This window comes from Bactrocera oleae, chromosome 4, assembly GCF_042242935.1.
Source record: "Bactrocera oleae isolate idBacOlea1 chromosome 4, idBacOlea1, whole genome shotgun sequence".
NCBI lineage: Eukaryota > Metazoa > Arthropoda > Insecta > Diptera > Tephritidae > Bactrocera > Bactrocera oleae.
Window position 1 is genome coordinate 32,439,277 of NC_091538.1, and position 23,526 is coordinate 32,462,802.

General features: G+C 35.1%; 1 pseudogene; it reads left to right on the forward strand.

The window, feature by feature from the left end:
• The first annotated feature begins 1,101 nt into the window (after positions 1-1,101).
• The window catches only part of LOC138857041 (uncharacterized), a 35,701-nt pseudogene continuing 13,276 nt past the window's right edge, over positions 1,102-23,526 (forward strand).

Genomic DNA, 23,526 nt, shown 5'->3' on the forward strand with positions numbered 1-23,526 from the left:
TTAATTTTGAACGCGGTTCCTATAAAGTCATCTCATACCATCTCTGAGTTAAAATTTAATGTCTCTGGCGTGTTTAGTGCTTGATTTATCGCGCTTTTAGTAGTTTTTAACAGTACCGTTACATGGGTAGTGGGCGGGGTTGTCACCCAATTTCACCCATTTTCACTCCGTATGTAGAGGTGCTAAAAACATTTGCTTCCAGTGAATTTTGTTATTATAGCGTTAGTAGTTTAGGAGATATGCACATTAAACCTATTACGGGCGGGACCACCCCCCAATTAAAAAAAAAAAATTTTAACTGCAGATGCCCCTCCCTAATGTGATCTCGTGTACCAAATAACAGTCTTGTATCTTATTGCGGAGCTTAGTTATGACAATTTATTTGTTTTTGATTAATGGCGTTTTGTGGGTGTGGCAGTGGTCCGATTACGCCCATCTGCAATACCAACCGTCTTACTGTACCAAGAAACACCCCATGCGCCAGGAGGCTAGTAATGGGTAAGCACCTAATATTAAGAAATTTTCTAAGCATTTAAATTAAACAAAGTAAGAGAAAAACTGTAAAAGGAAAAATATTTAAAGGAAAAATTTTAGGAATTTAAAAAGTATTCTGTTAAAATTTTCTAAGCATTTAAATAAAAAAAGTAAGAAGGAAACTGAATAAGAAAAAATATTTAAAAAAAAATTTTTGGAATTTAAAATGTATTCTGTTTTGTGAATTACTATTAATTAAATTTAAAACTTGTATACTTACTATCCCTAAATAATACATATAAGTAATAACAGGCTCGTACAGTCAATAAAAAAATAAAAATAGTAGCTGCAATTCACCACTTCCAGCTTATAAAAAAAAAATTTCTGCGATTCACCACCCAAGAGACCCTCCAGAGAATTATAAATTACAAATCAAAATAAAAAAAATGCTCGTACAGCCAATAACTTACAAGAATAAAAAAGAACCGCGACTCACCACCTAACGGGGGACCCTCCGGTTTTAAATACCTACAGTCCAACTCTGCGATTCACCACCAAAGGGACCCTCCAGAGTATAAGGACACCTAACCAAAATAAAATAAAATCATTGCAAATATCTAACAAAATATGCCAACCAATCCGAAAATCAATCTAGAACAATTAATAAACATTATAGGTGGCGTAGTCACAAATATTTTAAGACAAGAGGGACGGAACCTAGTTCTGGCCGCCCTTAATCCGAATGCAAACTTTTCAAACACACCGGACGTCACCATACACCCCACATTAACAAACGGCATTAGCGAACTAGACAAAATCCCCGATGTGGTAAGATGTTTTCGCGAATGTTCCGAGAATCCAGGCGAATTCAACTCATGGAAGAGCGTAGACCGAATACCAGAAATATACGAACCTCAAAGAGGATCGCCAAAATACTATGGTATCCTCAACGTTGTAAGAAACAAAATCGGGGCAACCCAGACATGGCTCTTGAATCATATAAGACACCTTTAGAGTGGAAGGCTATTTCAAAATATCTTACTCTCCATTACGCGGATAAAAGGGACGTAGGTACCTTAGGGTACCAAATGACATCATTAGTTCAGGGTAGCTACACCGTTCAGGAATTCTACCAAAGGGTATATTCCCACGTATATCTTACTCTTAGTAAACTTGGTTGCATGGAAAACAGTGCTAAATCCATGCATTTAACGTGACAAAGCCCTTGACACTTTTATTCGAGGACTTAATGGTGATTTGCCAAGACTCCTTGGCATGAGGGAACCCGTAGACCTCCCTAAAGCCCTTCACTTATGCCTTAAGTTGGAAAATCAATAATAATTCCTAGATTAAGAAAACCCAAGATTTTAAGCCACATTTTTCACCTTGGAAAGTAATCAACGATTTATATCCACAATTGGCTTATATTCCAAAATCATATTTACCTAAACAAAACTTCATGCCGCAGCAACGGCCACAGCATACTTTTACTCATCGCAATTCTCCAAATTTTCGGCCAACATATCAACCTCCTGCTAGGCCACAACACCCACGACCTTTCGGACTCCCACGTCCAGAGATAATGGATGTAGACCGCTCTCTACATTCAAAAGTGGTTAACTACATGAATAGAAATGCACCCAATAACCAAGCATGACCGTAAAATTTATCTCAACAAGTGCCTTTCAAACAACAGAGGAAGTTTCTATAGAAACCGGTACGGAAGGTCCCCACTTCCAACAAGCCACATACGACCAACAATATACATATGATCAACAATACCAACATGACGAACAGAATTTGAATTCCACCGTACAAGAATACAAAACAATGCTAGACAATGAACAGATTGAACAACTAGTCCGAGAACAATCCGAACATAACCAACCCGACTACATAGGTGTTAATTTTTTAGGATGAAAAGTTCTTCGTGGCCATATATAGAATTTAGAACGAAGAACGGACAATTTTTAAAAATACTTGTAGATACAGGATCAAGCAAAAATTACATACAACCAGAGCTTTTAGCAAAACGCATTCCGAATGAAGAAACTTTTTTTTCAAATTCCATAGCAGGAACAATCCAAATTACCCATCATACCATACTTAATCTAGCCCACATAGATAATTCAAATTTAAAATTTTTCATTCTACCAGGACTGAAATCTTTTGATGGTATTATCGGAAACGATAGTCTCAAATACGTGATAACATAATTAGGTTCGGTAATGGTAAAGAAATAAATATCAAGCAGAAACTTTCTCCTACGGTAAATAATATTGACGTTAGAACAGAACATATGACACCTTCTCAGAAATTTCATATTCATAAACTTGCAAATAAATATTCTTAGTTATTTTCCGATCCAAATGAAAGACTGACTTACACTACCACCGTAGTAGGCGAAATCAGAACTTCTTCAAATACACCCGTTTACACTAGATATTATCCATATCCTATTGGCATGAGAGAGTTTGTCACTAAGGAAATCCAAACCTTACTCAAAGATGGGATAATAAGACGATCACGTTCTCCATACAACTCACTTGTGTGGGTTGTCCAAAAAAAAACTAGGCGCGTCCGGCGAAAAAAAATTTAGACTCGGAATTGATTATAGGAAATCAAATAATGTCACTATTTCCGACAAATTCCCCATACCCGAAATAAATGAAATCATTGCGCAATTAGGGAATAATAAATAGTTTTCCGTATTGGATCTAAAAAGCGGATTCCACCAAATTCCTTTAAAAGAATCCGACATTGAGAAAACATCATTTTCTGTCAATAATGACAAATATTAGTTTACACTACTCCCATCCGGACTGAAAAACGCGTAAAGCCGAAGAAAATTACGCAGCAAATGAAAAAGAAATGCTGGCGATAATATGGGCACTTAATAGTTTCAGAATTTATTTGTATGGTTCACCCAACGTAATAATTTTCACAGATCACCAACCCTAAACCTATGCAATGAGTAATAAAAACTATAACAGAAATCATGATAAATCTACAGAAAAGAATGGGATTGATAAAAGAGGAATTAATTAATATAAAGTATGCCATTCAATGGGCAAAGAAGAATATAGTAAATTCAATAATTTTAAGCAATGACGAAATTAAACTTTCCATAAGAAAACTAAAAGAAGAAAAAATGCCGAAGAAGCACTCACATTTTCAAAAATAAATGTATTAAACAAAGAAATAACTATCTTGTACATGATAAAAATTCCATTAACAATATATAAACATTTAAAAGAATAATTATAAGACCGGTTAAAAAAGAAAATAATGTTATAATTAAAACCGATTAGAAAGAAATTCTAAAAGGAAGAAATAAAATATACTGAATTTAAAATGATTGTAAAGAAGCAAATTTAATAGATTTAAGTAATGATGAATGTATAAGTAGAATAGTAAATAGTTTAAATTCCACATGTACATTAACAAGCGGGAATCACGTGCCAACAGTAGAAGAAACCAAAACAGGAATAATACTACTAAATCAATTCAATGGAAAGATAGAAGCAGATGGGACAACTCAAGAAGTAAATGGAATGCATGTTGTAATATTCTACAACACAACAATCAAAATTAACAATCAAATATTTGGCAATATCGAAGCAAAATCAATTGAAGCAATTCCCGCAATTTCGCAACCAGCCCCACGGGAAAAAGTACGGATCGAATTACTATCATTGGGAGCTCTAAAAGAGTTACACCTAACTAACATCAAACGAATAAATTTCTTCAAGAAAGCTACGTTATCTATTGGCAGTCTGACATCGGTAGCTTTAATCACCACCATTATATTACTAACCTTGTTCCGAAGAAGAAATATTAAAATAAAGTATATCGAAAAAGAGACAAAAACGCCAAATATTAATCAAGGAGTTTTTCCGCCGGTAGCAATTAACAATTTTCCAAATCATATAAAATTCACCGATTTACCTTTCTATTGATGATCGAGGACGATCATAATTAAGAGGGGAGGAGTTAACACGGCAGTTCACACGGTCAGCCAATTCTCACCATCGGTCAGTAACTTGAACCGAAACCGACCAATTACTGACGCTGCATCAGCGATATTAAGTTGACGACTCCACACGCGCGTCCGATCGACTGCTGACGCTGTAACATGACATGGTACAGACTTAGGTTTAATTTAGAGTAAAGAAATTAATTGTATTTAGTCTTAAAATAACATCAAAATAATAAAGACCACGGACGCGAATCCGCTTATTTTTAAAAAACAAATTAATAAATAAAAAAGTTAACTTATATAATATATAGACATGAAGAATATATAGAAGGTATAGAAGATGTAAGCATTAAGGAAATATGCATTTATTTTTTCCTCTGTTTTTGTTTTTTATATTAGAATTTCGATTTATACTTGTGCCTTTGCTTACTTAGTTTATGCAATTTTGCTTATCGTTTTATATTTTTTTTTAAACATAAGGGGTATTGCTGGAAAAATGTATATATGTACTTGACTTTGTTTTTTGTGTTTGTTAATTGGTGTGTTTGAATACACAAAGGTAAGCTAGTAGATAGGCATTAAATAATTAGATATTTGATTTTTCGTATGTGCTTATATCATACTAAACTGCTTTCGGTTTTCGCGTAAATTAAACCCGAAAATTGAATCAGTTTGGTAACCGTATTAAATTATTAAACGGATTTGGTATTACAGGTTTTATATAATTATATATACCTATAATTTGTACATACATATGATACATTTTCGTATAATAAATATTTCATATACTCAATACGCCCACTTGGTATTCCATCCAGGGACTTTCTGTACATCATGTAAATATATTTTATATGTATGTTTATGAGCCTGGGCGTTTTGTTCCACTTTAATTGAATTTTAATATTGCACTCATTACTGAACTTAATATAGCAAGAAAAAATGCACTTGTTACTTGTTAAATTAAATTAATGTAAAAAGCTAATTATTGTTATTTTACGTTTTACAATGAAATTTGGAAGTAAAAATGTATGGAAAAGTCAAACGGACGAATCAGTACAGGATGAAATGAAATGACATGCCGGATCGCCGTCGTAATCGAATGCTGTGCCAGTTTTTCCCGAGTAGAGTGGTGTACTTGGAGGAGGGAGTTTAAACTCATTTAAACACCTAGAGCTTCAATATATTATATGTTTGTATGTCGCCTGCAGTCGAGCTACTACTGCAGAAGGTCCTTTCATTATAAGAAATTTTATTCCTCCTAACAAAAATCGGATGCTGTATTTAGGGAACTGATGGAATTTAACACAACTAAAGTTCTGACGACAAGTTTCAATGTTATGATTTCTCGAACATCAAATTTTGTTTCATAGATCCTAAGAACTTTGAGGATTTACTTCAATAAATCAGCTGGGGATAGATAACACGGAGCCAAGCAACAGAAACAAGCGGGGCATAATAATATATTAAAAACATAAAATTGCTGGCTCTATGGAACGAAAGGTTGTAAACAAAACTTATCCAAGCCGCAAAGTTTTAGAAACAGTTTTGTAACTGTTCAATCAGAAATGTTTCAATGTTAATATTCTGGTTCTATACAGAAATTCTGCTTTTTCTGTCAGTTATTTCGTAGCACAACTTCAGGAAGTACCTATTGCAATAATATTGATACAAGAAATACATTTTTTCTTCTTTGTCAAACAACGATTTACTTTCATATTCCTCTATATTGAGTAAGCGTATACAACAAACCTCAAGTACGAGTAAAATTAGTGTTCAAACTGCTCTAATAAATTTCACTGTGAATGTAAATAACTGAGGCAACACTTCCTACTTATAATTATAACTAATAGTATATGTATACGGAAATCTCATAAACCACTTTACTTTGCTAGAGTATACATTTTCGACTACACCCGAACTTCGCCCTTCCTTTGATCTTTGCAAGTAGCAAGAGTCCAAAATGTTCGGTTACACTTTACTTTTGCTGAATGATAATACATTTTAATGTTTTTGTACACATTCAATAAAGTCAGTCATTAATACTTATATACTCCGAATATAGGGTTATGGGCCCAGGACCCATAAGACTGTAGACGATTGCGTAAAATAAAGTTAAGTTTATTTTTCGGTAAAAATTTCAATTGATCTTTAAGCATAATGGCTAAAGGAGGAGAAAGAAAATTAGAAATGCCGGCTATTTTAATTAAAACGATATGCAATGATCCGTGCGTGGAAAATTGCTGATCAAAAGGCACCAGCGAATTTCACATTGGCGATAGCACCATTAGAGCTAGGGCTGATTTCAGAGTGCAGCAGTGCTCGTTAAGTTTGGTCGAATTGATATTTCAATGTAAAGGTCCGACACTACGTGTAGAATTGTCGCGCATGTCAGCAGACGATAAAGTTCAAGAATATCTCAACGCTTTCTTAGCTGCAGTTACGAAGCCAAAATAATAAGGCGTCGCGAATATGGCAATTTTGTTGTTGTACAGTCTGAAGGCGTTGTATGAGACATTTAGGTGCGCAATTGTAAAGCGAGACGAACTGCCGTAGCCCGACGTACTTGGTGTAAAAATACGCAAAAAACACAAGTCGCGAAAATCAAAAGAAGACAAAGTAGAAAACAACAATGAACTTTAAATAAAGAATAACATAAACAAAATCGACCGTACGTTGATCGAAATTTGGCGAATTCAAAGCAAACAAAAAGTGCTATCAAGGCGGTAAAGCGGGATATTTCGCGAGTAACTGCCATATCAAACCACAAAGCAAAACATGGGTGTGAGAGAAGAAGCACAACAAAAGGCGAAAGTGACATTAAATACAATGAACCCTGCAGAAAATATGAGATGGCTCATGATCTCATAGTATGAGTGCGAAGTGTCAAGCAAATAAATGACGAATTAAGTATAGTATAATTGTTCAACAAAAATAAGTGGTGTTGGTAAAGTGCGGACTACAGTAAACGTTTGCCGAAAACAAATCGATGTGGACTTAGAAAACGGTTTGCAAGTAGCTGACTCGCGTACGAATTTGATAGCGGTTGCTAAAATTACCGACAAGGGTTACACTATATAATTCGAAAAGAACGAAGCCGTGATTATGAACAATGACGATTAAGTGAAACAACGATGACAGCGGCCACAAATAATGTAACGATAAATTTGATAATTTTTAAATGAGTTTGGAATTAACCGCCGTCTTTCGACACCGTATACTCCGCAGCAAAACAGTATGAAGGTACCATGGTCCGATAGATAACGAGTTGTATGATCGAGCATGCGGGTGCGTCTTCATCATTTAGGGCTGAAGCGCTGAATGCGGCATGTTATATTCAAATTATTTGTGTAACAAGAACACCGAATAATAGGCCTTACTGAGTATGGAGCAAGCAAAATCCGACAGTGGAATATATGAAAATATTTTGTACGAAAGCGTTTGTACTTAATAAAATTCCTGCAAAAAGGAAAGATTGATTCGCTCGCGGAGCAGTGTATATTCGTTGGTTATTCAAGCGAATTTAAGGCTATAATAAGCCGTAATGTTAAGATTATTGACAAATCTGGTTTTGATGGGACATTTGAAAACTTTGAACACCAAAATGACAAGACATTGAAAACGAAAATAAAATGGACGTAATCGTTAGAAGTAACAATACAGATAGCACGGTTGGGTATAGTGACTAAGAATAGGTATACGTAATTAATTGTAAAATAGGCGCGGATAACACTTCACTCAGTATAGGTCGACCAACGTTTGTGTGCACGGCGCAGGGAGGGCGACCACGAAAATGATATCATCAATCAATCGCTGACATCGAGTCAGAGAAGGACACTATTGACTTAGACGGGGAAAACTTTAGTATAACGTCCCACGCTTTCGGAGATAAAATGGGTATGGGCGGATAGAGGAGATGCTCCAGATCAAGAATATATAATATATAGATATAGCCGCGGGAAACTTATAGTTTTCGAGATATTTACGTTTAAAGTTGAATATTTCAACTATTTAAAGTACGCATTTTTCCCATTTCGAATGAGTTATACACTTATATAATATTTTCTACTTTTATATCCACTAACACTTCACTAATTCGTTTGTACACATTTTTTTTACATTATAAAGTGCAACCAGTAGGCTAAGTTCGGATGTAACCGAACATTTTATACTCTCGCAAAGTCAAATGGTATACTCGTTTGAGATTTCTTTGTGGATTGACTGATATTTTCGGTAGAAGGTCAACTATAGGCAATGGGGTCCATATATTTAGTACTTAGGGGTTTGAACAGTTTTGGTTCGATTTAGACAATTTTTGGCCGCAAGGTGGCATACTTTAATTGCATTATTCACGCAAAGTTTTACCCCGATATAATCATTGTTACCTGATTTGCATAGTGGAAAGTGAAAGAATCAGATGGAACTGAAAATGGTGTTACATGGGAAGTAAGCGTGGTTGTAGTCCGATTTCGCCCATTTTCGCACTATGACATAGAAACATGATAAGAACGTGATGCACCGAATTTGGTTGAAATCGGTTGAGCTCCACTCCACATCCGTAGATACTATCGGGCGTTGCAATTTTCTCTCTACATGTATAAGTATTAACAATAATTTAAATTTAAAGGTAACTGGAATTTACGGATGTCATGACATCCCTAAGGATGAATTTATTAACAATTTAAAACAAGTAAGGAAGGGCTAAGTTCGGATGTAACCGAACATTTTATACTCTCGCAAAGTCAAATGGTATACTCGTTTGAGATTTCTTTGTGGATTGACTGATATTTTCGGTAGAAGGTCAACTATAGGCACTGGGGTCCACATATTTAGTACTTAGGGATTTGAACAGTTTTGCTTCGATTTAGACAATTTTTGGCCGCAAGGTGGCATACTTTAATTGCATTATTCACGAAAAGTTTTACCCCGATATAGTCATGGTTCCTGATTTGCATAGTGGAAAGTGAAAGAATCAGATGGAATTGAAAATGGTGTTACATGGGAAGTAAGCGTGGTTGTAGTCCGATTTCGCCCATTTTCACACTATGACGTAGAGACATGAAAAGAACGTTATGCACCGAATTTGGTTGAAATCGGTTGAGCAGATCTCAAGATATGGATTTTCACCTAAAAGTGGGCTGTGCCTCACCCACTGAATAATTTTGAACGCGGTTCCTATAAAGCCAATTTATACCATCTCAGAGATAAAATTTAATGTCTCTGGCGTGTTTAGTGCTTGATTTATCGCGCTTTTAGTAGTTTTTAACAGTACCGTTATATGGGGAGTGGGCGGAGTTGCCACCCGATTTCAACTATTTTCACACCGTCCATAGAAGTGCTAAAAACATTTGCTTCTAGTGAATTTTGTTATTATAGCATTAGCGGCTTAGGAGATATGCACATTAAACCTATTAGAGGCGGGACCACGCCCACTTTAAAAAAAAAAGTTTTAACTGCAGATGCCCCTCCCTAATGTGATCCTGTGTACCAAACAACAATCTTGTATCTTATTGCGGAGCTTTGTTAGTATAATAGGTTTGTTCACCATACAGTTGTTTGTATCATCTAAATATAAGCGAGTTAGATATTAAGTTATATATATGTATATAAATAATAAGGTTGACGAGGTGAGTAGAAATCTGGATGTCTGTCCGTCAAAAAAGTGAGGACGAGTTCTTAGATTGGCATAATTGTACCACTGCCGCCCACAAAACGCCATTAATCGAGATCCTATAAAATGCTAACTAAACAGAAAATGAAGATATAATTTGATACAGGAAATCGCACTAGCAAGGGGCACCTGTGAGCTAAACATTTTGAAATAATGACCGTGACACCGCCATCTAATAAGTTTAATGTACATAACTCCTAAACCACTAAAGCTACAACAATTAAATTCGCTTAGAATTCTTTAAGACCCCTACCAACAGTGCGAAAATAGATGAAATCGGATTATAACCCAGACGCCAAACGTGTGGACCCTTGCCGAAATCTGTGAGATTTATATTTGAAATTCGAGAAAATATTTCTTTGATAATAATATACATTGTGTCAAAAATGGATTGAATCGGATCAATACTTCCCTTAGCGTCGATATACCTAATATAAAGATTTTCGAACTGCCAGTTGACTTTGTACCACATATGTATATCGGTCAGTGCGCTAGTCATTTTAATGGCATTGAGAGAGCACGTTTTTCTAACAACAGTGTATCTTTGTGCCTAAAATGGTTAAAATTGGGCGAAACTTGCTCCCATATAACTGAAAGTATAATAGTTTTATTCACTTAACGGTTGTTCGTATTATCTAAAACTAATCGGGATAGATATTGAGTTATATATATAGACAAACCTAGTTAAGAGAGAGTTCAAGAGTCCATGATTTTTTTCACGCTTTTAGTGGTTTCTCACTAATGCTTTCACTAAAACTCTCTAATGCGAGTTTCTAGCTTATAGAGATACAGAAGAGGTTTGTCTCACTTACAGAGGTTTATCAATGATATTCAAAATATATAGTTGTAAACATGATAAAGAATAATTTATAAGAGTGATTACAAAGTTATTATTAAAACGCATAAATACAAAGAAGCAAGTAACAGGCAAATTCTTTTTAAAAAATCAGTCAACTTTTTTTGTGTCTCTAATTTTATACTATGATGCTTTTCGAGTTCATATATTTTATCACATATAGTGTTATAGCAAACCGCCGAGCATTCAAAAAACTTGTGGAACGTCTCCAAAGCCTTTAAAGCTTCTTGCTTTTTTGACATAGTTTCAATTTCTCTATTCGAACATTACCATTAGTGCAAGGAACTTTCAAAGTGCACGGACTTGTTTTTTAAATCGCTCGTTGAATGCAATTCTAAATCCAAAAAAAAACAAAACAAAAAGTAATAAGTCAAATAAATTAACATAAGCTAAGGAGGTGTAAAAACCCAAACTAAATAGTGTTTAAACAGTAATGATAGCAAAAATAAACAAAACAAAGTGAAAAAATTTATAGCCATATTGAATACTGCGCACCGTCACCAACAAGGCCAAAGGCTGTAAAAAATCTAATAATGTTTTAAGAAAATCACTCCGATTCATGAACAGTTTCTGCGGTAGTTTATTTAGCACTGAATAATAAAGAAGAAAAGTACAATCTTTATAATGGAACAATACTTCAAAATCATTAAGTATGTATAATAACGTCTTTACATAGAGAGAGTGAGAGTAAGAATAATTATAGCATAATTAATGTTGGCCATGGTAGGTTTGAATTCATGCTATATTTTTTACATCCTCGGCCCGGCCATGCCAGATGATACTTCCAATGGATACAGTAATTGAATAGGTCTCTTTAGAAATACGTTATTTCCTAATCGGACATTACAAGCTCGGACGTGACCATCTCTGCCATGGAATACGGAATCGACTACAGCTAATTTCTAAAGAAGTCTTGATTTCAAATCTTCGTGTACTAAAACAACATCTCCAACTTCGATGCTTCGAATTGGGCTGCTCTTATTGTGATGAATTGTACGCAATTGTTGCAAATACTCAGATTGCCATCTTTTGTAATATCGCCTAATTATTATTTGCCTTAAGTCCCAACATTTTGCGATAGATGACTGATCTGTTTGAAAGTCTTTTGGAATAAAAATAGCTTTTTGATTAGTTAGAAAATGAGCCGGAGTTAATGGCTCTAGATCGTTATGATCACTGGTAATGTAAGTCAGTGGCCTAGCGTTTATGACTGCTTCAGCTTCTGACAAAAAAGTTCGTATTTCATCAAAAGTCAAAATACTTTTACTAACCGCTGCCTTTATGCAATCCTTGACGCTGCGGACTAATCGCTCCCAAAAGCCGCCCCACCATGCTGCTCTTTCGGGTATATATTTCCAGGTGATGCCTTTATGTGCAGTTATTTGTTGGATCTTACGATGCTTCAACAATTGCTCTAGCTTTTTCAGCTCTAAATCAGCTCGCTTGAATGTTTTTGCGTTATCGGATATGATAGTTTCTGGAGGACCAAATCTTGACATAAAACGTCGTAAAGCATTTATGCAACTTTAAACCGTCATAACTTTAACTAACTCCAAATGTACAGCACGAATTGCAGCACAAGTAAACAACATAATGTAACTTTTTCGTTCAGTTACTTCACCATCGCTTTTTATGTAAAGAGGACCTGCGAAGTCGATGCCTGTTGTTTCGAAGGGCCTTGTGGTTTTGATACGCTCTACTGGTAAGGTTGTCCATGGCTCTGATGCGCTTTTACCATGAAGTCGCTTGCAGACCACACACCGGCTAAGTATATTTTTTATTAATTGTCGTCCTTTTACAATCCAAAAACGTTTTCGCAAGAGTGCCAAAACAGCATTAACACCGCCGTGCATTGCCGCGTGATGCGCTCCATTTATTAACATTACGCTGAGATGACATTTCTTAGGTAAAATTATGGGGTTGCAGGAATAATCGCTGAAAGCTGAGTTTGATAATCGCCCTTGAAGTCGCATAACACCGTTGATTAAAATTGGGTTTAAACATACTAATTTATACTGTGCTGAGACCTTTCTATGTTTCACTAGATCTGCATATTCTGCTTCGTAGTGTGATTTTTGAAAATATTTGATACAATAATATTCCGCTTGTTGTATTTCACTGTAGGATAACTCTTCAATATTGTTGACTGCAGTTAAATTGTCGCATTTTGCTAACAATTTATTTTTACAATTTTTAATAAAACGTAGTACATAAGCTGTGACGCGTAACAACCTTTTGAATTTGCTGAATTGTTCAAAATTTAAAATGGGTGATGGGTCACTGATTCGCCTTCAATCGATGCAAGCAAACTCATTGAAGATTTAAAATTGTATTCGCTTGGCCAATGTTCGTTACTTCTTGCTAACCACATTGGACCCGCTTTCCACACGTTACTTTCTGACAATTGCTTAGCTGTTAGACCTCTCGTTAAAAAATCTGCTGGATTCGATTTACCATCACAATGCTGCCATTCATATATATTGCTAAGCTGATTTATTTCGTTGACTCTTGCCTTGATATATGGAATACGTTTACCATTACCATTTATCCAGTTTAGCGCTATGGTAGAGTCTGTCCAAAGCCAAAATGCGCTTACTGTGAAGTCTAGTGAACCTTCAAGAAATTTTTTTAATCGGGCAGCCATCAATGCCGCTGTGAGCTCCAATTTTGGCAGTGATAACTCGTCATTTCTTGTGGTTTTATCGATAGGGCGTACTCGATTTTTGGAACAAATAAAATTTGTAAAACATTCTCCGTTACCTGTTGTCTGCCGTGAATAAGCAACTGCTCCGTAGGCCAAGGGGCTTGCGTCTGCAAATATATGGATTTCTACACTACCTGCATTTGCTGATAGACACCGCTGTATTGAATATTCTTTTAAAATGGACAACTCCTCATGCCACATTTGAAATTCGCTCAATAAATATCCACTTAAACTCAGATCCCAATTAATACGTTCTTTCCAAATCCTTTGTAATAAGATCTTGATTCTTACAGTAAACGGACCAAGCATACCAAGAGGATCATAAATTCTTGCCATTGTTTGTAATACGTTTCGTTTTGTTGCTCGTGGTATTTTCTCTTCGATTAAATTTTTCAAGTCGACATTAATAGTGTCGCTTACTGTGCACCAATTTATGCCAAGTATTTTTTGCGATAATGGTCTCTCAATCCCATCAGAATGAAAGTGCTTTCTTACCTCTGAATCATTTGAATTCCATTTACGTAACTTAAAATTCGCCTTCGCCATAATTTCTACTGCACTTTTCATTGTAGTTATTGTCGATTCAACTGATGTTTCGCTGATGACCATATCGTCTACATAAAAGGACTTTTTTAATTTCTTACAAATATTATATATAAATACAATTTGATAAGTGTTTTTGAATTGTCGCTGTCAAAAGGAAAGGACTGCTTGCTACTCCAAAGCTTACTCTTGTCATCCTATATTCTACAATTGGTGACAGTTCATCTAGCTTGTTTGGTGTATCTTCAAACCAAAGAAATCTGTGGACATCTCGCTCGTTTTCTGATAAGGAAATCTGTAAGAAAGCTTTTTCAATATCTGAGGTAATAGCAACTTTATTGGAACGGAAACTTAACAACATTGATAACAAGTCTGCAACCATATTTTCACCAATGCTTAAAAGGTCATTTAAAGATGCTGTGCCTGGTTCGCTGGATGATCGCATTTTTGTTGTCGCTTTATCTTCTCTGTACACTGGTCTATGCGGCATGTAATAAACACGATTATTAATATTGCAAACTGGAATTTTCTCGGCAATACCACTCTCTAATAGATCGCGAATACTGGCATCATATTCAATTATTTTTTCGGCGTTATTCATTAATTTTAACGTTAGGCTACGTAACCGACTCATCGCAATTCGCTTATTATCATTTAGCGTAGTGTTATTATCACGCCACGGCAACGACACTTCATAACGATTGTTATTTAAAATTATTTTATTAATTGTTTCGTTAATAATTTCTCTTTCGCTATTTGCAGCATAACTTGTTATGCCAATTGACTCTAAGTCCCAGAATTTGTCTATTTTGAAACCTTCTTCTAAAGCTTCTCGAATTTGAAAAACACAATGAGCACTATCGCTATTATTGTTAGCACCTTGTAATGTCCAACCAAAAAATGTGTTAATGGCAAGAGATTCTTTGAAATAACTTTGCAACCTTGTTTATAAAATTGCCAGTAATAATCTTGACCAATCAATAAATTAATACCATCGATAATTGTAACATTGCAGCTGACAACATCGGCCAAATTATTAAATATCTTATTTAATATTTTATTTTTAATTTTAGGCTCAGGCAAAACATTGCCACAAATTTTTGGCACGACTGTCGCATTTATTGAGATCATTTTATCATCATATTGGTTTTTTATTATTATTTCAACCCGCTTAAATATGTCAGTTTTAATGTTTTCTTCTTTTTCACCAAAGGGAATTATTTTAATTTTTGCTGTTCCACAATATCGTAAGTTTAACTCGCTCACCAAATGTTCACTGACGTAAGTTCTCTGACTACCGTTGTTCATCACGATTCTGGACAAAACTCTTTTTTTATTGTTTGTGTTGCTGACAAATATATGACGTTTTGTTCTGCCTCTAATGTATTTAACGCTGCTGCTCCGCTGCTATCATCTTTTGAATTGTCCTGTGACTTCTGCTGCTTTGTTTCGCTGCTTCGACCAACGGTGACGTTATTAGTTTTAGCATTACTTGTTGCCCTTTCACACATCGAAGTAATATGCCTACCTCTGCAAGAGTCACATTTAATCCAGTTAGCTTTACAAAATTTAGAGTTGTGATTTTTTCTTGTACATCGAAAACATCTCGCTTCTCTCATCAAAATTCCTTTTTTCTCCTCAATAGGTAACTGTGCTTTGCAATCTTTGGTGGTGTGATTATTTCTTTTGCAAAAAAATACAATTTTTGTTTGTGTTATTGTCGCTAATGAATAAACCAGTTGCTGTACCGTAATTCGTTTGCACATCTCTCTTCGAAATACGCCTCTCAGACATTTCTGCTTTTTCCAACGCTTCTACTTCTATTTTGATAAAATCAAGTAAATTCTTTAAACTTTTATCTCTGTTGTCTCCTTCTTCGTCACCTACTATTGTACTCGAATGAGCAGCTGTACTTGATGTTTTATGATACATTGTACGAAGCTGTGCTGGTATTGCACCTAATAAAATTGATTTTACCATAAGGTCATATTGTGAAGGTGAAACTTTTAAAGCCGTTAGCGATCGAATTGTTGAACTAACTTCATTGTAAAGACGACGAAGACCATTGACATCGCTATTGCAATGTACTTTATTTAAGCACATAAGCTTTTGTACAAACCGTTCTATAATTTTTTCTTGATTTCCATATTCCTCTAAAAGTAGGTTAATGGCTTCATCGTAACACGCTTCTGTAGGTGTAAACCCCGCTATTGATGCTGCCGCCTTACCCTCCAAAGATTCAGAAAGAAAGTTCAATTTTGCAGCCTTTGATACTTTACGATTATCATGAACTGCGCTCTTAAATTGTTCCCAAAAGGGAAGCCAGTTTTCAAATTTTCCATCTCACTTTTTGAGCTCAAAGGATTTTAATTTAACGCCACTAAATTCGCTTATGTTACTGGTACCAACGTTGATGAGTCTGGTTGCGTTATTTGCTTCATCGTTAGAGGCCCTAGGTGTAAACTTCGTTCTAAGAAAATGTTCTAATTTTGCAATAGTGCAAATTGCCTTATCGTCATACTCAATTATTGCATCACTTTCTTTCTGATAATCTTCCGGTTTAATTGATACACTAATAGCCTGGTCAGCCTTTTGTAAATTCATGTGAGCATTCTTTATCCGCTGAACATAGAGGTTAATATCAGCTTCCAACTTTTCAGGGTTTTCGACATCTGCAACTTGTGCATCTTCATAGGTTTTCAAAAAGTCTGTAGCAGCATTGCACAACTTCGTCAGCTGGGTTCGCCATGTGGCTCTAAACACATTATCCATTTTCGCTATGGTTAACAACCGCCCGCTATTTAATTCCTTAATCGCTAACGCAAGTAATTTTTTATATTTTATATAATATTACTGAGGAACAACTAATAATGTTTTAAGAAAATCACTCCGATTCATGAACAGTTTCTGCGGTAGTTTATTTAGCACTGAATAATAAAGAAGAAAAGTACAATCTTTATAATGGAACAATACTTCAAAATCATTAAGTATGTATAATAACGTCTTTACATAGAGAGAGTGAGAGTAAGAATAATTATAGCATAATTAATGTTGGCCATGGTAGGTTTGAATTCATGCTATACTTTTCACAAAGGCATTTCATGAATGCATGTTTCTGTTTGGTCAAGCAAGCAAAAACAACTCCTAGCAAGATGCATGAGGCGAACCGAAACAGAAGACACTGTCAACAGAATCAGCATTAAATAGCAATCAAGCAACAACAAATATGAAGGCGCCAACAAGCGTGCAAGCACGGACAGCGAAGAAAAACAGTATCGAAAGTGAGAGTACAATTAAAAAAGGAACATAACTTGAGTTTGTCATTGGCCCCACCATTAACATAAAAACAAGTAAGGAAGGGCTAAGTTCGGATGTAACCGAACATTTTATACTCTCGCAAAGTCAAATAGTATACTCGTTTGAGATTTCTTTGTGGATTGACTGATATTTTCGGTAGAAGGTCAACTATAGGCACTGGGGTCGACATATTTAGTACTTAGGGGCTTAAACAGTTTTGGTTCGATTTAGACAATTTTTGGCCACAAGGTGGTATACTTTAAACGTATTATTCACGCAAAGTTTTACATACAGTCGATACAGTCATTGTTGCCTGATTTGCATAGTGGAAAGTGAAATAATCAGATATGGGAAGTAGGCGTGGTTGTAACCCTATTTCGCCCATTGTACTATGACATAGACATAAAAAAAGAATGTTATGTACCAAATGGTTGAAATCGGTTAAGCAGATCTCAAGATATGGGTTTTCACCTAAAAGTGGGCTGTGCCACGCCCACTGTCTAATTTTGAACGCGGTTCCTTTAAAGTCATCTCATACCATCCCAGAGATACAATTTAATATCTATGGCGTGTTTAGTGCTTGATTTATCGCGCTTTTAGTAGTTTTTAACAGTACCGTTATATGGGGAGTGGGCGGAGTTGTCACCCGATTTCAACTATTTTCACACTGTACGTAGAGGTTCTAAAAACATTTGCTTCCAGTGAGTGTTGTTATTATAGCATCAGCGGTTTAGGAGATATGCACATTAAACCTATTAGCTGCAGATGCCCCTCCCTAATGTGATCCTGTGTACTAAATCACAGTCTTGTATCTTATTGCGGAGCTTAGTTATGGCAATTTATTGGTTTTTGATTAATGGCGTTTTGTGGGCGTGGCAGTGGTCCGATTACGCCCATCTGCAATACCAACCGTCTCACGGTACCAAGAAATATGTCCTCCAAGTTTCATAAAGATATCTAAATTTTTACTCAAGTTAGAGCTCGCACGGACGGACGGACAGACAGACGAACGGAAGGACAGACAGTCACCCGGATTTCAACTCGTCTCTTCATCCTGATCATTTATATATATATAACCCTATATCTAACTCGATTAGTTTTAGGTGATACAAACAACCGTTAGGTGGACAAAACTATTATACTCCGTAGCAACAGGTTGCGAGAGTATAATAAAATATTGTCCCACAAAACCAGCGGACAAGTGCAAAAAATGTAGAAACTGTAGGGGAAATCACGCTGCTGGTCATAGGGGTTGTCCTGTATATAAAGACTTGAAATCGAAGTTGTCGCTTGAAATTTAAGCTCGTCCTAACCACATGCTAAATATTCCGCGCAGCGAAATTACTGAAATCATTGACCAGAGCTCCAAGCCTGTAAACAAAAATATAGATATATCGCTTATAAATGGTGATACATGTACTGACTTCTGATCATTTGAAATGCACGAACAACTCTTCGTTGTATCAGAGAACGTAAATGAATAGAGAAGGAGCACATGTTAATTGAAATCTATTTGAGTACTAATTTGTAATTCCAGATGAGGGAACATCGAAAAATATAACTTCGAAAAAGAAAAATACACCACACAATGTGCGAAATTTTATAAATAGACACAACGAATATTCCTAAATGAAAAATCGTTGCGCATACCTATTTAGATTTATGTTTTCAATTTCTATGATATGACAAAATTATAATTATGAAAAGCTTTCTGAATTAAAAATCTGTATTATCGGTAAAAACCCCAGAATTGATAATAAAATAAACATTTAATAAACTAGTTTTTAACTTATGTATGTGCGTTGCATGAGCAATTGCTTATTGAGCAAAGGATAACAATAAAACGGTGGCTAAGCGGCTTAGCATATCTCAATTCAAATACTTAAATAGTATATTTTACTTCCTGATATAATTGAAACATATCGGGAAAATATGTTCATATGTTTGGGTTTATTGCATATTCCCTTATTATGCGTATTTACACAAATGTGATAATCACACATACAATGACTCTTGTCTTTACTTTTTGCTTTTTGCGAGAAGCAAGTTGAACGATCGCAAGCAAGAAGGGGTCAGGGGCGCACTGCCACATAATTATTTCAGATACATTTTTTTTAATCGAATTTATTTTAAAATATAAATATAAGTGTGAATTTATGTGTATTTATATTTTTACGTATATTATTATTGTATTACGAAAATTAGCCGTTATGCATCAGTATTTTTCAATAGAAATTAAGCAACATAATAATTACTATGAGCCCTCAGTTGAAACGCCTTTGTGTATGGTGGCAAGTCAACGAAATATCGGCGAGTTCGCGCGGACATTGTGTTGTAGAAAAAAACCAAATGACGACTTTGTCCACAAACATACATATGTATATACATACATACATACATATATGACTTCGCATACATATTGACACCAAATTGTGTGAATTGTCGCGGAGTTGACAAAATTTGTTTGAATCGACAATTTTGCGACAATGTCGGTCGGCTATGTTGTCTCGTTTATCCTTTTTGCAGTAGTTTGCTATTGAAAGTTGACTTATGCTCTTTTGAAATATTGCGATTACCGATTGGGCTGCATTTTCATAGCGTCGTATTTAGATAAAATGGGCTAAATCGACAAACTATGAAATAATGATCATAAGTAAACATATAAAAGTACTATATGCAGTGTGCTTAGAATATATAGAAGTAGTTAATGATTTCATATGAATGGCAATAAAACAATATTTCAAATCGCTAAGAGGTCATGTTGCCAATTCTCCTTTCTGAAGGGAACACCAGACAAATTCTTCAATTTCTGATTTTTAGCAAATGTTATGAGGAAGCAGCTCGTGGGCAACATATAAATGAGAGGGGGATGGTAGGATTTTCAGTGATACAAATTGTAAAATTGAAATTTTGCTGATTCTTCAATTTTACTGAAGACATTCAAATTCAATTTCATTCATTTTTATTTTCACGCATTTGCGGTAGGGATTCTATATGAAAACCAAATGTGGCTTACCAGGCGCACAGAAAAAACAGCGCGGCGCAGAGTTATGAACCAACGCACTTTTCTTTGAAGCAGCGCACGTTCTTTATGAATGAATTTGTTGTCGTTGTAATATGAAATACTTAGAAAGTATGCCGCGAGTTTGCTTGGATATTATGGGCCGGTGATGGCGTCTACGTTTTTTTGTCACTTGCGCGAATGTTTGATTTTTTGCGAAAGACATATTGAGGTACATACATATGTACATATATGCAAATATATTTGGACATGCGAATGAAGGAAGGAAATTTCAAGAATATTCACATACAGACATATGAACATTTGAAGCAAGTAAACAACAAAAGCTGTCTGAGTTCAAAGGTTAGACAAAGTGGCTTACATATTGTCTGTGGTGCTGCTTGTATAGCACACTTCTTTATTGCAATGTGAAATATTTTGCCTAAGTTCAAATCCTATCAGATATTTTTATTTACTCCTTTTTTTTATTTTTATAACTATTTTTTATTAAATGATATTTTAATTCTATTTTCATATTATTTCCCTTATTATTTATATTTTCTTGTCAGAAGTCAATTACTTTCGTTTTTATTATTTCAATTTTTGTTTATGCGCATAGCAAAGAACATCTATGCATATGTATGTGTATACATTTTGCTTCTAGAGTGGTGTAGTTCGTTGCGCCGCTTGATAGGATGGTGACATTGTATTTTCGAGCTTGCGCGTTTTCGATGTTTCCTCATCGTAATTAACATTTTAGTACAGCTAACATTTGCTCCTTCTCTATTCATTTACGTTCTCTGGTTGTATCACCAAAGTGGATTTAGACCCATAACATGAACTGGTTAAAGTATAAAAATATATCCGTAGCCACATTAATACTGATTACAGAGTAAACTCAGAGAGAGATATTGATCAAAGCATAAGCGAGTTCAATGTTTATTAACAGTCTTCAGCTTGGCCAGCTGCTCAAACAGATTGGCAGCACTGAAGAAAATTTTATTTTTGGCCGCAACAATCTGTTTGACAGTTCAAAATACCAAACGAATCATCTTAAGGACCGTTTTCCCAATACTCGGTTAAGTTTATTTTCAACCGTTGGTAGCTTAATTGGATGATAGCTTTAACGGACAGAACCGTTTTCACCTAGTTGTTGTTAGCTTACCTACAGACAGTTTGATTATTGTGGAGAAAACAGTTCACAAAACATACATTGTGAACACGCAAAACTGTCTAAACGTCATGAGCCATGTATGTGCATGTTCAGACGAGCACTCTTTTTACCGCGCAACCCGGTTTTCGTAGGCGAGGGAACGAAGAGGAAAGACAAAGGGACTCGGCTGGTACGCTCTGTGTTCTTTTTCGTAATAGCTCGCTACTACGCAATTCGACATTCCTTTTCATTTTGAAATTCCTTTCATGGTTGCAACAGCACTCGGTTTTAAAGAAATATTTACATAATATTCAGAAATTTAAATGTTATTATATGTATATATGAATGCAAATATGCATAATATGTAATAATAGTACTGCGTCAATGCAGCTGATTTCTCTTATCAATTTTACAGCGGACATTTCATGTTCTGATTTTAATTGGAATTTATGGACACATATATTTCAATTTTTTAGACTATAAAATGTTATTCGAATACTTCACTTACGGAGATACATGCAAATAGCACTGTGTCCAAAACAAATTCTGTTGGAAAAGAAACTGTACCACCAAGAAAATAGGTGTATATTTATATATGGTACATTAGTAACACCGTCACGTTTCAGCAACTTGGTAATTAGTTTTGTGTGTCTTCGTCAACCGCTTGGACTATAGTCGACGGCTTGTTGGCTTATAACTATAGGCCACGAGTACATCAAATGGCCACAATGGGCCGAAGTAATTGCAATAAAAAGAAAAGGACGCAAGGAGTGGTTTACCAGATATCATCGGTAGCATAGACTGAGACATAGACACAGACAAAATACGGAAAATAATTTCGAGCAATAATGGATACGGATAAAAGGTTCACAGATGTAACTTGTTGCGAATCTGGTTCCCTCAATGACAGCAGAGTTCTTCTCAGAAAAGGCCAGTCAGGTTTTGAAAATTTATTTACAAATAATGCTTTTATTTTGTGTGATTCAGCTTAACCTGCTATAAATTGGTTAGTGCCACCTTTTAGGGACTATTCTTAAGTGAAATTAAAAAATAAAAATAAATAACACAGTTCCTTATTATACCTATACATATATCACATTATCTATACTATATTATTATAAAGAGGAAACATTTAATTGATTGTTTGTTTGAATTCATAAGGCTCCGAAACTATTTGACAGATTCTAAAAATTCTTTCACCGTTGGGAAGATACATTATCTCCAGTGTAAATAAGTTAGGTATCCTTACTAAAACGCCAATAATGTAACCCAATGTATAAAACATCCTAAAAAATTCCCTTCATCGTGTGCGCTGCGAATACTATTGGTTGTAGAACAAAATAATGTCCTACGACTTTGCAGAACTTATACAATAATTATCTACAAAAATATAGTGACAGCATATGTCTAACTATTATACAATAGTTATGTCAGAATAAGCGTTTATTTATTTAGAAAATAATTATAAAAATTTTGCCTCTGTAAAATCTCTATTTGTACCTATATATATATCAAAATTAATTACCTCATATTCAAGACAGACTTCGATTCCTCGGTCATTTTGCTTCTGTAGCTTTTGTTTCTTAATTTTAATTTTATTTTCGTAGTACCTGTTATTTATTTATTAGTTATTTGGTTGAAGAGGAGTGGTTGATGACGATGTTGATGTTGCTGGAGATGGTTTAGCGGATTCACAGCTAAGTGCGCATTTTATTTTCCAATGCTATCACGGTCGTGGATGAGTTGTAATGAAAACATTCAACACATTTTGTAATAAAAGAAAAAAACAGTTAATTTATTTATTCGAATCTTAATTCATTCTCAATTCACAAACATAAACAAATGCGAACT